At 32.2% G+C, this 14,253-nt stretch overlaps 1 long non-coding RNA gene across 1 annotated transcript; it reads right to left on the bottom strand.

The window, feature by feature from the left end:
* Nucleotides 1-981: 981 nt before the first annotated feature.
* Nucleotides 982-2,850, bottom strand: LOC120070269 (uncharacterized). The gene is made up of 2 exons (XR_005479829.2): nt 2,001-2,850; nt 982-1,210 (listed from the first exon to the last, which is right to left on the bottom strand). It is a non-coding gene; the product is annotated as an uncharacterized LOC120070269 (long non-coding RNA).
* Nucleotides 2,851-14,253: the final 11,403 nt, after the last annotated feature.

Below are 14,253 nucleotides of genomic sequence, written 5' to 3' on the forward strand. Positions count from 1 at the left end.
GATTTAATATATCTTGGTTAAGTGAATATTCAAATTAGTTAGAATATAGCTTTTCAAATGATGCTGCATTTTGTTTATGTTGCTATCTATTCAAACCAGAAGTAAATGAAGAGTTAAAATCGATTTTAAAACATGAAAACTTGTAGAAGGCAATTGAAATGTAATAAATTAGTTAATATATGAAGTTATGAATATTTTTTTTTTTAGATTTGTGTATAATGTCCCTATATAAAATTTCTAGCTCCGTCACTTAAAGTTGAGTTTGTTGTGTTACCGATTACATATTAGAATTGCAGGGTTGAAATTGGGTTGAATTTGGTTTTTTTTTTTTTTTTTTTGTTATTATTATTTTAACTTTTTTATATCTTTTTTCTACAACAAACTATTAATATATCCTAATTTCATGAATTTTAAAATACAATATGCTACCTCTAAGTTTGAGTTAAATCTTTTTTTTTTCCTTCCTAAAATTCAGTTTCTATTTTTTTTAATGATATTGTTATTTTTAAAAAATAAATTTATTACTTTTTATTAAGTTTTTTTTTTTTTTTAAAAAAAAAAGTTGCAAAGTTTCTGAGGTTTTTTTTTCTTCCTTTCTTTCGTTTCTTTTTCTTTTTGTGTAACTAGTAAAAAAAATGATTTTCTTTCAAATAAACTTGCTAGTTTTTTTTAGTGAACTTGCAAACTTACTGGTTTTTAAATAAACTTGCAAACTTGCTCTTTTTTTATTTATTTTTTTTAAATGAACTATTTTTTTTTGTTAATTTGCTATTTAAATGAAATTATTTCTTACATTTTTGCTTAAATGAGAGAGAGATTAAAAATTGATTGTTTAAACAATCTACCTTTTTGTTTTGCATCAGATTCTCCATTTATTATTACCATTTTAACATCCTAAATTTAAAAGAGGTACAACAAAGATTTACACAAATAAGTAGGGGAAAAAAATCAAGTAATGCAATATTTTGATTTACTAAAAAATCAACTAATAATGTCATTTTTTTTATTAATAAACAAAACATTTAGATATCATCACAATGATAGAGATTATGAAATCACGAATAACCTAAATATTAGGTTCAAAAAGTATTTCTAAAAATGTATATTACATATAAAAGAAACTTAAACAAAAAAAGTATTAAAAAATATATCATAAGTAGTACAAATAAATTATGTAATACGTGAAGACCAATACCGCATACTTCCCAACCTACAATGTCATAAATTGAAATAAAAGGCAATAAAACTAGCATATATAACAAAATACAAAGGATAGAACATTATCGTACTTTAATTAGGTTGACCGTGCACTAGTTTAGTTATAATCAAACTAAGTCATCACATTGTCCATAATCACACCAAAAACATAAGTTGGAAACAAAGCAATATGACTCACGTATGAAATTTTGATTTGCTCATAACAACAAACATGCTAAGAAAATTGAATGAATATAACACTTTTTCAAATCGAGTATAATGAGGCCTCAGGTATAGGATCAAATCAAAGGATAACTTATTCAAAGGAAAAACATACCCAGATTTAACAAAGAAACAAGAGAGCAATAGAAAGTAGATTTATAATGGAATAGAGCATGCTGAAGAAAATGTATTAAAAAATAGACAAGCATTGCATAATAGAACACATATCCAAAAAGGGACAACCAAGAAGAAGATACTTATCATCGACTTGAAAACAGTGAAAATTTTTCTAGGTTGAGATTACAAATCGGACCAAATGCATCAGTCCAAGTGTGAAAAAATTACAATAAATTACAAACTATGGAATAGATTCGAAACAAAACAGGACCAAAGAATAACAAATCTAAAAAAATCAAAACATTACTGAAGAAACAGATTTGAAACATTCAACCCAATACCAAATCAAAACATATTTGAAGCAAGCCAAATAAAACCAAATCAAAATTAAAGAAAATTAGGATTGAAATCACATAGACGCAAAATAGAACCATCATCATCAACTTCAAAGATAAGCAACTTACCTTTGGGGAAGGAGCTCTCCCCTACCAAGCTTCCAATCGACCCCTCCTACCAAGATTTTGATGGCGGCAAGAGATGTAATTTTTGGCCGTTGAAGCGGTAAGAAATTCGATGCTCCCTTTGCGTTAGAGATTCCATAGATTAGGGTTTCAGAGACAGGATGGACATGATATCAAAGAGGAAGACGAAGATCGAAGGAGCATTCTTGGTTAAAATCAGAGCATAAATTAGGGTTTCAGAGAGAAGAAGATGGAAGAAGGAAAAAACGTATGGAAAGAAGAAGATAGGAAGAAGAGAAAGAGAGAGAGATGTGTCTAATATCACAATCAATTTAGGAAACTTGATTACAAATCGGTGGGAATGGCAGTGGGATATAAACCGAGGAATTGAAAACGGTAATGAGTGAAACGTGGGAATGGAAAATGGGATGGATTACAAACCAGACTTTGATTACAAGTAAACCAAATACGGGCTTCGAAACCCAACCCATTCCCATTCCCCGGGGTTGTTTGGATCTTGTAATGGAATGAGTTTGTAATGTAATATAATCTAAAGTCCATGTTTGAATTGAGCATTTTGAGCCCGATTTGTAACATTAAATTCATGGGATAACAACACACAATGTCCTAATGAATGCCCTATATTTTACTTTTGTCTAGCTTTATTTTTTTTTTAAAAAAATGTCCAAATGGCTTCTTTATTACACAAAATTAGGATCCAATTATTTTTTTCCTTGACCTATAATGAATGTCACCAAAAAGAAAATTCAAAAGTTTTCTTGATTTACGTTTACCTTTTATTTTAACCATCCCCCCCTCCCCCTAAAAAAAAACCTCATTCTCTCTCCCTCCATTGTTCTCTCCACCTTCACAATAACCCACGGCGACCAAACCGACGAGCGATTCCTCGGTGACCACACTGGACGATGAACTGCAAATAACGAATGACAGACATGGAGCGAAACTTGGGCGGCGAACAACGAACTCGAAGCGAAAAAGGGAGCAACTCGGCTTGATAGTGGACGACGATGCAACTTGGACGATGGAACACACTCGACAAACTTAGATAGTGCGCAACTCAAGATTGGACGGCTAGAAGAAGACCTCGAGGTCGAACGGACGACTAACTCACAATGAAGAGGAAAAAGAAGAATAGTTTTGGTTTACGCAAATCAAGGCTAATTAATACCTTTTTTCCCTTTATATATATATATTACTTGTCTCAAAGTACGATATATACTGTGATATATGATATATACTATAAATTATGTTGAAAATTGAGTCCGTCTAGAATTTATATATTGTAGTTTAGTTTTTGTTTTATATCCGATTACTTTGAATTAATGATATATACTCTGATATAAATGGAATTTATGATATATACTGGGATTCATATTACAGATTGAGTATTGAAACCATGATGTAAATAAAATTTATGATATATACTATGATTTATGTCAAATATTAAGCCAATATGAGATTTATATACCGTGATATATTTCATATATTGGTTTATGTTATGATTTATATCAATGATTGAGGCAATCTCTAATTTATATATTGGGAGTATATTTCATATATTGGTTAGGAAATTTTCAAATACCTAGCAAAAAGTTCTAAGGTATATTTAAAATAATCATGAATCGGTCAGATAAACCAATAAGTTGATTTGTGAGACCAAAGTAAAAAGAAAATAAAATTTCATTAAATGCATTTTTTGTTTCCAAATAAACAAAAGAATAAAATCTCAATAAATAAATCCATTTTCTCTCTCCAATTAAACAAAAAGGAATAAAATCTCAACAAATTAATGTATTTTCTCTCTCTAACATTAAGAGTGCTTCGTAACATGGAAAATTTTTCTCTTTGTCAGATTCTCTCTCTAGCCACCCACCACACAAGGGTATTTTAGTTCGAAAAATCCATTAAATATTATATACGAAAATATAAAAAAAGTTTGGACATTTATAAAAATAAGTTTTGAAAATGAATTGTATCTATAATAATCCCTAAATTCATTCCGCTCCGACAGACAGTTTTAAACCAAACCCTCTTTACCACCATTTCACATTTTACAATCTCATTTTTCTGTTTCGTCCTTAATTTCCCACGCATTCCAACATTTCTCCGATTCTCAGTAATCGTGATTACATTCCACTCTCCCAAATAGCCCCTAAAAGCCTTTCACTAAAAAGTAATAGGTTCCAATATCACATGTTAATTAATAAACAAACATTTCAACACTAAGAAGTATCATAATTTTTTAAATTTAAGTATACTCACTGAAATATTGAAAAAAAGAAAAGAAAAGAAAAGAAAGACCCCATAAATCAGCCCACGATTCTTAAGAAAGGAAAAAACTTAGGGAATGTTTGGTGCGCATGTTTGGAATCTTAAGCTTAAAGGTTAAGTTGGGAGGTTTAGGCAGTCTGGGTTTAAGGAAATTATGTTCCGAGTGCAAATTTTGGAAGTCTGAGTTTAAGAAACCTGTGTTTGAATGGGGGCTTAGGAAGCCTAGGAATGAAGTGTAGATTTACAAATTTTTAGTTTGTGAAGTATTTTCTTGTGTTTAATCACTGATTAGATTTTAGATTAGTTCAAACTTGTCGTCTTAATTATTTTAATATAGTTAAATTTATAATAAACTAACAAATATAGAATGTTGGGATTGATGCTCTAAATCTCGTAGGATCCCATAGTTTGTAAACATTGTATGAAAAAACTCTTATGTGATTAATAATAAATGATATTTCATTCACTTTGTCTATAAAATATGTGATATTTTAGTTGCATTAACCACAAACCAATAAACTAACATTCTAAGTTATTATGGTAACTTAAACATGTACGTGGAGACATACAGGTAGATTATGTTTAAGTAATAACCTAAATGGTCTGTAGTAGATGGATAAGGTTGGGTACCTTATCATGGTGACACTACAAGTATGACCTGCTTTATAGGTATTATAATTATTGTAAAGTGCTACAAATGATCTAATCTTGATCATTCTTGTATTAGACATGCAAGTGGGAATATTCTATACAAATGAGTTTGTATAAGACCAAACCACGGAATGTTTAGTCTCATTGTATAACACTGTTCATAATAGAGATTTACATTTCACCAAGATGACCATAGGTAACATGACCTGAATCCTGAGTGAGTTGTGAACTCCTGCCTATAAGGGCGATCCTTTGATTTGTATGGGTGAGAGTGGCCAGATCGCTGACTCAACAAGCCTATCATTTTGGGGATTCGTCTGATTGGGGAGCTGAGAACACAACTACACAAGATGGAATTCACTCATTCCCCGAAGTAGGGGTAAGTAGATAAATTGCTCCATTAAGGGTTGATTCCAGGTCTTTAACAATGTAGTGCCACACCTTCTCCTGGCCCGCGAGGGGTTTAGTCATAGTAGGACTATGATCTATTGTTCATTAGAGGAATTAATGGTACTTAAGGAGTTAGATGTAACTACAGGGGCAAAACAGTAATTTGGCCTAGTTTTACTTACGAGCAATTTGTGAAGGGTCATCGTACTATTGATTGATTATATCCAATGGACACAAAAATATATCTGTAGTGCGAAGAATGCAGCTGTCAGTCTTTAGTGGAGTGCCCGACAATTAACGAATGGTGAATAATGTAATTAAAAAGTTTAGTTAAGTATTTATGTACCGTTGGAATTTCAAGCTACAAGTCCATAAGGTCCCCTTGGTAGCTCAAAAGGATTTAGTTGAGAATCAGATTTTGGGTTAATTTGAATTGTTCATGTCCAACTATAAATTTTGCGAGAATATTAGGGTGTCCATAAGGGCTCTCTTTCCATACTAATTCAACAATGTCACTGACCACAATGTATCAAAATTATTTTTATAGTTATAATTGGTTGGACGTGCCTATCAATAGATATGATACAAAATAGATCTTGTTCTATCGTTTATAAGAGATTTCTCTATGAACAAAATTAATAAGAGAGATTTAATTATATATGATATAATTGTCATAATGTATTTGATACATTATTGTTTAATGGAAGGAAATAAATATTTGAATGAGATTCAAATATATTTTCTATGGATGTGATTCATAGTTGTTAAATTTAATATAAATATGATTTATATTAAATGCCATAAAATAGAGAAAAGAAATATTGTATATGATGCAATATTAAAACTATAGGTTATATGTTATATTTGATATAACATATAATTTAATATAAATACAATATAATAAGTTAGTTATCATATTTATTTATATGATTTTATTATTTTTAATAATAACTTCCATTTTTTCTCTCCAACCACCTTAATGGGTGGTTATTGGTTTTGTGGTAAGAGGAACAAAAGAAAAGTGGTTTTTTTCTTCTTTCTCTACGATTGAACGTTACACGATTTGCCATTGAGAGATTTACATAAAAGTTCTATGCATTCTTATGAGAGTTCTCTCAATCTCCTTCCTCCACCCAAACTATCCCTCCTAACCAAAATAGTCAGAGCCCACTACTTCTGGGTTCTCACTCTGAGAATATCAAAGGCTCTTTGTGGTAATGTTCCTGTTTCTATTCGAGGTATCTTGAATAAGGTATTCAAGAGTTGTTGTTTCTGTTCGAGGCTCGTGACTGTTCGAGGGTGTTTTATGTGAAGAAAAGTTCTTCAAGGGTAATGTATGTTGTACCCTTTATTTCTTGTAAAAGTATGATGTAGTTTAACTTTAAATGCATATCTACTGTATGTTTACTGTAAATTATGTTTCAATAGTTAATGGAATTTAGACGATATGCTTCCGCTCAATGATCTCTTAAAAAACGAGTTCCTTCATAGAAGAATATTTGTTTTTTTGTTTTTTTTTTTTAAATTTTGAAATAGAGATGTGACTAAATTTATAGTTTTATTTAATTTATTGTTTTCATAATTTGGTATTTTTATTTCAGTAGGTTTTGACAAAACTTCATAGACTTTTGTCACTTTAACTAATTTGAAAATCATCGATTTTTTAATCATAACATGATAACTTCAAAGTGAACTAAACTTGTATTTTAGTCTTAAATTCAATTATTGAAAAATCTTTTTTTTTTTGTATCAAATTATATTTGAGGAATAAAAAAATACCATAAAGTTTAAGTTTCATTTTTATTTGGCGTTGAGTTGTTACTAACATTTTAATCCTTTATGTTTATAAAATAATTCTAAATCTTCGAGCTAGTTAAATTGATCAACGAACAAAAAAAAATGTTAAATTAAACTAATGTTAATATACCTAAACAGTTATAGGGCTTTGAAGGGAAGTTTATGTGGTTATGAACTTTCCAAAATAGATTTCTTTTTAGAACCTATACAAGTAAGTAAAATATCTCTAAGAATCCAAAAATTATTGCCCTCATAACTGAAAGCAATAATCGACAAGAAGCTTGAAGGAGAAAACGAGGTATATTTAATATATATAACAATATATATTTGAATTTTCTATAAATAAATCAGTGTATATTTATAAGTGCATGAACAATATAATTTGTATTATATATTCTTATATATCGAACAAAATATTCGATGTAGATTTACATTTTTAAGTATATTTGTAAATACACTAAAAACTAGACCATGGTATGTGATGTATATTTACGTTTTCCACTATGTTACCGATATATTCGACATATACTTGAGATCTCAATAGATATGTGATGGATTTTTAACTATAAAAAATAAAAAAATAAATGAAATCTCCTACTAATTTTAAATAAAGAATGGAAGAGAGAGAATTAAAAAAAAGACAATCTAATAATAATAATAATTAGAAAAACTCTAAGAGAAAAATAATTAGAAGAAATAGAAAGTGTATTTAAAAGATATTATTATAATTAAACCACCGGTCTCTTTGGAATGACTTAGAAAAAAAATGTTTGTCGGTAGAGGCCGCGGGATTTGGTGGCCAAAGGTTGGCTAGCAGCGATCGCGGGAAGTGGTGGTTGAAGTTGGCCAAAGACGGTTATCAGAGGTGGTGTCCAATTGGCCGATGAACTTCTTAAGTTAAATTTGGGGGGGGGGGGGGGGGGGGGCGAGTTGTAGGAATCCAAGCTTCCTAGGTCATTGTTTGCACGAGATTTCAATAGAAATTTATTTCGTGGAACTTGAATTTGTATTTTTATTAATTTCGTACAACGCGAGTACAGTAGTACATAGTATTTTGATGCTTTCAAAGTAAACTATATACTTTAAGTTGGTTGATCTTCTTGAACGATAGACCTTTGGGCTTATTGATCTTCTTGGGTGATCGGCCTTTGGGCTTGTTTATCTTCTTGGATTATCGACCTTTGGGCTTGTTGATCTTCTTGGACAATCACCCTTTGGGCTTGTTGATCTTCTTAGAGGAATAGTGTTTGCATGAGGCTTCTGGAGAAACGTGTTTCGTGGTGTTAAACTTAAGTTGGTGTTAATGTTGAGGTTGACTTGATGTGATGTGGTTCGATCTCTAGTACTTGATCCTCTAATTCTCTCTCGATTGGGTGGATTTGCTTGACTTGAAGAAGAAAAGCACCGAACGTTCTTGAAGTAGAAGTCTTGTAAGAGTGTTTGTGTCTTCAAGGGTCTTCTGTCTTCTAGGAGTGCAGCTTCAGTTGTTTTGGGAGTCTTCTACTTGTTGATGAATTCTCTTTGGGCTTTCTGAATGTAGAATTGCTTGTATCTTCAAAGGATTTTAGTCTTTAAGCGTGGTTAGAGTGCTTGTATCTTCAAAAGACTTCAGTCTTCATAATGCTTGCATCTTCAAAGGACTTCAGTCTTCAGAATGCATGTATCTTCGAATGACTTTAGTCTTCATACGTGGTCAACTTCAGGAGTCGAGGAGTCTTCTGATTGTAGAGAATTCTCTCTAAGCTCTCTGAAGTGTAGAATTGTTGACCTCTCCAAATGAGGAGAGATTCTCTATTTATAGAGTTCACAAGTGGGCTTGGACTTGGTTGATCCATCGGCCTGGTCTTTGGGCCTAATTAGTAGGACTTGGGCTTGGTTGGTCCATGGGTCTGGCCTTTGGGCCCAATTAATCAGATTTAGGCATGATTTGACATTTGGGTCAAATTCAACCTATTTTTGGGACTTTGACCCAAATAATAATATCAAATTGGGCCAAATTAATCTTATATAATTTGTCTTCAACTTCAATTCGGGACATAACTCCTAATTGAGTCCAAATTTAATGATTTGGAATTTTGTCATTAATTTATTAATGACGTGACAACTTGTGATTGATCCAAAATTTCTCATTCAACAGTCCTTACCCAGGTGTTTGTTTCAAGAGTTGAGATTGGATGAGTTAGGCATCCTAGCCCAACCCTTCTTTGGGACAAAGATTTAGGAAGCCCACCATTTTCCCATGGGTTTGAATAGTAAACACTATTCAAACTCATGAGTTATTTTATTTCCCTCTAATTTAATCTAGGAAGATCATTAGCCAACTTCCAGACACACCTCTGGTGATCACCGCTGGCCAACTCTGACCGCCACTGGTCACCAACACCGGCGACCCCTCCGGTGAACATTTTTTCCTAAGTCATTCTAAAGAGGTCCTTAGTTTAAATACAATAATATTTCTTAAAATACACTCTTTCTTATAATTATTTTTTCTTATGGAGTTTTTTTAATTAATTATAATTAAATTGTCTTTTTTAATTCTCTCTCTTCCCTTCTTCGTTTAAAATTAACGTTTCCTTAATTTTAGGAGATTTAATTTATGTTCTATTTTTACTAGTCGAAAATTGATCAACTATTTATTGAGATCTCAAGTGTATGTTGAATATACTGGTAATATAGTGAAAAATGTAAACATACATCGCATACTACATAGTTTATTTTTTTGGCATATTTACAAATATACTGAAAAATGTAAATATAGATCAAATATATTGTTCGGTATATGAGATAATATATTATACAAATTGTATTGTTCATGTACTTATCAAATATAAACTGATTTGTTTATAGAAAAATAAAAAAATATATAGTGATACATATATTAAATATACCTCGTTTTCTCTTCAAAGTTTCTCGTCGATTCTTGCTTTCATTTTTGGATTTTTGGAGATATTTTTCTTAGTTATATATGTTTTGAAAAGAAAAAAAAAACTATTTTGGAAAGTTCATAACCAAAAGAAACTTCCTTTCCACCCCTAACCATTCATGTATCTTTTTGTTTTAGCAATTCGGTTCCCCTCTCTTGACTCTCTTTTATCTTCTCTGAACAAATAAGCCTAATCATATATAGGTTTATATTTTTATACTCAGCTAGGCAATTGAAGGATGAAAGGTCTTCAGAATTTGAATATTGTGTAATAATAGGGCGTTAAGGGAAAATTTCACAAAATGACCCGAAACCCAAAAAATTTTCTATTAATGACCTCTTCCTAAAATCTTTTCTACCACTGACCTTTTGCCCATGCGAAATTCCAAAATTACCTCCAGTTTTTAAAAAGTCTTCAGACCGTTTGATGAACGCGTGACTCTACGAATACTTTACAACGATAAGGTCTCCCTCCATTTCGTTCATTTCCTAATCATTGAGAGAATACTAACCGATCGGATAGAGAATACTAAGCGAGCGTTTAAATAATATTAAGTGAGCGTTTAGATATTACTAAGAAATCGGATAGAGATTACTAAGCGATCATATAGAGAATGCTAAGCAATCGTTTAGCTAACTGTTATGTGATCGTTTAGACATCTATTATGCGATTGTTTAGCTAACTGTTACACGATCGTTTAGATATCCGTTATGCAATCGTTTGGTTAACTGTTACACGATCATTTAGTTTTTGTTATACGATCGTTTAGATATCTATTATGTGATCATTTAGATATCTGTTATGCAGTCGTTTAGTTTTTGTTATATGATCGTTTAGGTTTTGTTATGCGATCGTTTGGCTAACTGTTACGCGATTGTTTAGATATATGTTTATATGATCATTTAGATATCTTTACTCAATGCAACACGATAGAGTAAAACTCTTTACTCAATTGTTTAGCATAAGTCGTGCGATCGTTTAGTAATTACTACACAATCGAGTAGAACTTTTCTACATGATCGTTTAGTCAAATTTAAACGATCGTTTAGCCTAGGCTACATGATGCGACCAACCTTTGGTCTTCTTCCTCGAAGAGCACAATATCTCTATGCACCTTTGAAGCCTCATCATGAACGAATCAAAAAACTCCAAACACTTTGAATACAGACTCGATTGCTTGTTAATTATGCCCAAAAACACAGAGGCCCTTATCACTTTGTAAATTTAAAGAAAGCTTTAAACAGAAGCAATCATCCCATAAACATCCATCAACACATCTACAAATACATTTAACTCTTAAATGCATTGTAGAACACTTAAAACCCACCATGACTGTAAAGGAAGTTCAATAGAGCAATGGAATTTGGAATATTAGAACAACCTAGCTCTGATACCAATTGAAGAAACTCTAAATAGAGCACTTGTGAACGGAAGTGGATCGTTCCAAATCCCATTAAGAAAGAACACAAGCAATTACAGTCCAACGGAACATATTATGCATAAACAATAAATTACAACATGCTTCTTTAAATGAACAGACAAGGGATAGAGTATGCAACCCTTTGAAGAACCTTTCTTCAAGTATCCCTCGATTGTTCAGCAACTCGTTCAACAACACGAACTCGAATGCAACGAATGACTGGATGAACCTCGATCATAATTGAGTTCAACTCGATCCTCGAACAGAACTAGAACACAACCACAAGAGTTACCTTGGTATTCTCGGTGTGAGAATCCAGGAGTTGTGGGCTCTATGTGACTTTGGATAGAGGAATGAAAGAGGTAGACGATCGAGTAAGTGGGAAATGGATAAGTCTATCGTATAAACTAGATACTCAATCATTTAGTAAGAAGAAGTCTATCGTATAGACTTGCTACTCGATCGTGTAGCAATAAGCAAACGAGTAACTATCGTATAGTAAACTCCGTACTCGATTATGTATGCTCTCTATGTTATTGTTTAGTAAAACAATTTTACTCGACAGACTTTGTGTGAGACTAACCCAAATACATCAACTCTGAATTTAGAAAAACCATTTTTCTTTTATCTCACAGTTACTATAAAACTTCCAATAACCTCCCACTCAATACGATTATTAAAGAAAAAGATTACTTAAGTATCACATAATTAATATGTTATAAATAAATATAATAACCAACTTATCATATTCTATTTATAACCTATAGTTTTAATATTTCATCATATGAAACATTTAAATCATAGTTCTTTTTATATTTTATGGTATTTAGTGTAAATCATATTTATATTAATTTCTCCAATGATAATGTATCAAATACATCATATCAATTATATCACATACAATTGAATTTCCTCTTGTTAATTTGAACACTTCAAACTAACCCAAAAACTGATTCTCAACTTGAACCCATTAAGCTACCAAGGGAACCTTATGAACCTGTAGCTTGAAGCTCCAATGGTACGTGAATAACTTATTAAACTCTTTAATCACGAGATCCACCATCCGTCGACTATTGGTCACTCCACTAAAGACCGACAACTGCACTCTTCGCACTACAAATATACTTATGTGTCCCTATGACCAATCAATAGTGCGATAACTCTTTACAAATCGCTCGTAAGTACAGCTGGACCAATTTACTGTTTTGCCCTTGTAATTACATCTAACTGCTTAAGTTCCACTGATTCATCTAATGAATAATAAGTCATAGTCCTACTATGACTAAGTCCTCTCGGGCCAGGAGAGAGTGTGGCCACTATGTTCAAGACTCAGAATCAGCTCTCAATAGAGTAATTTATCTACTTACCCCTGCTTTAAGGAAGGAATAAATTTCGTCTTGTGTAACTAAGTACCCAGCTCCCCAATCAGACGAATCCCGAAAATGGTAGGCTTGTTGAGTTGGCAATCTGGTCACTCTCACCCATACAAATCAAAGGATCGCCCTTATAGGCAGGAGTTCCCAACTCACTCAGGATTAAGGTCATATCACATATGGTCATTTTAGTGAAATGTAATTCTCAATTATCAACGACATTATATAAAGAGAATAATTATTTCGTGGTCTGGTCTTATACAAACTCTTTGTATAGGATACCCCTGCTCGTATGTCTCCACATGAATGGTCAGGATCAGACCATTTGTAGCATTTTACAACACTTGTAACATCTACAGAGTGGATCGTATCCGTAATGTCATCAAGATAAGGTATCCCTCCTTTATCCATCTACTACAGACCATTTAGGTTATTACTTAAGGCATGATCCACTTGTATGTCTCCACATACATGCTTAAGTTACATGAAATAACCATGGATCTTAGTTTATTAGATTGAGTAAATGCTTATAAAATAATATTTATTTTATTAATAATAATATGTTTACAGAATGTTTACAAAATACGAGACTACCAAGAGAATTAGGACACCAATCCCAACAATTTTCCACTTGTCCTAAAGCCTCAAGAGACTAATGTACAATTCAAAACAGTACAAAATACAATAAACTAGGGCATACTCTATACCCCAGTATCATCTCCCACTTGCCCTAGACAAGGTGTCGCATATCCCGTAGACCCAGACTCTTCAGGTGACCCTCGAACGCTTTAGCCATGAGAGCCTTTGTAAATGGATCAACAACGTTGTGCTTGTTGGGATTGGTGTCCTAATTCTCCCAGAGTCTCATAGTTTGTAAATAGTTTGTACACATTGTTATTATAAACTAAGAGTTATTTCATTTGCATTTACTCATATCCAATAAACTAAGATTTGTGGTTATTGTATGTAAACTTAAACATGTATGTGAGACATACAAGTGGATCATGCCTTAAGTAATAACCTAAATGGTTTGTAGTTCAAGGATAAAGGAGAGATACCTTATCCTGGTGATGCTACGGATACGGCTCACTTTATAGAGGTTTACAAATGTTGTAAAGTACTACAGATGGTCTAATCCCGACTATTCATGTGGAGACATGCGAGCGAGGGTATCCTATACAAAGAGTTTATATAAGACCGGACTATGAGATAATTAGTCTCTTTATATAACGCCATTGATAATTGAGTCTTACATCTCACTAAAACGATCATGGGTGATATGACCTTAATCTTGAGTGTTTTGGGAATCCTGCCTATGAGGGCGGTCATTTGATTAGTATGGGTGAGAGTGGCCAGATTGCCAACTCAACAAGCCTACCTTTTTGGGGATTTGTTTGATTGGGGAGCTG

The sequence above is a fragment of the Benincasa hispida genome, chromosome 1 (assembly GCF_027475165.1).
Source record: "Benincasa hispida cultivar pf3 chromosome 1, pf3_genome.v1.1, whole genome shotgun sequence".
Taxonomy (NCBI): domain Eukaryota; kingdom Viridiplantae; phylum Streptophyta; class Magnoliopsida; order Cucurbitales; family Cucurbitaceae; genus Benincasa; species Benincasa hispida.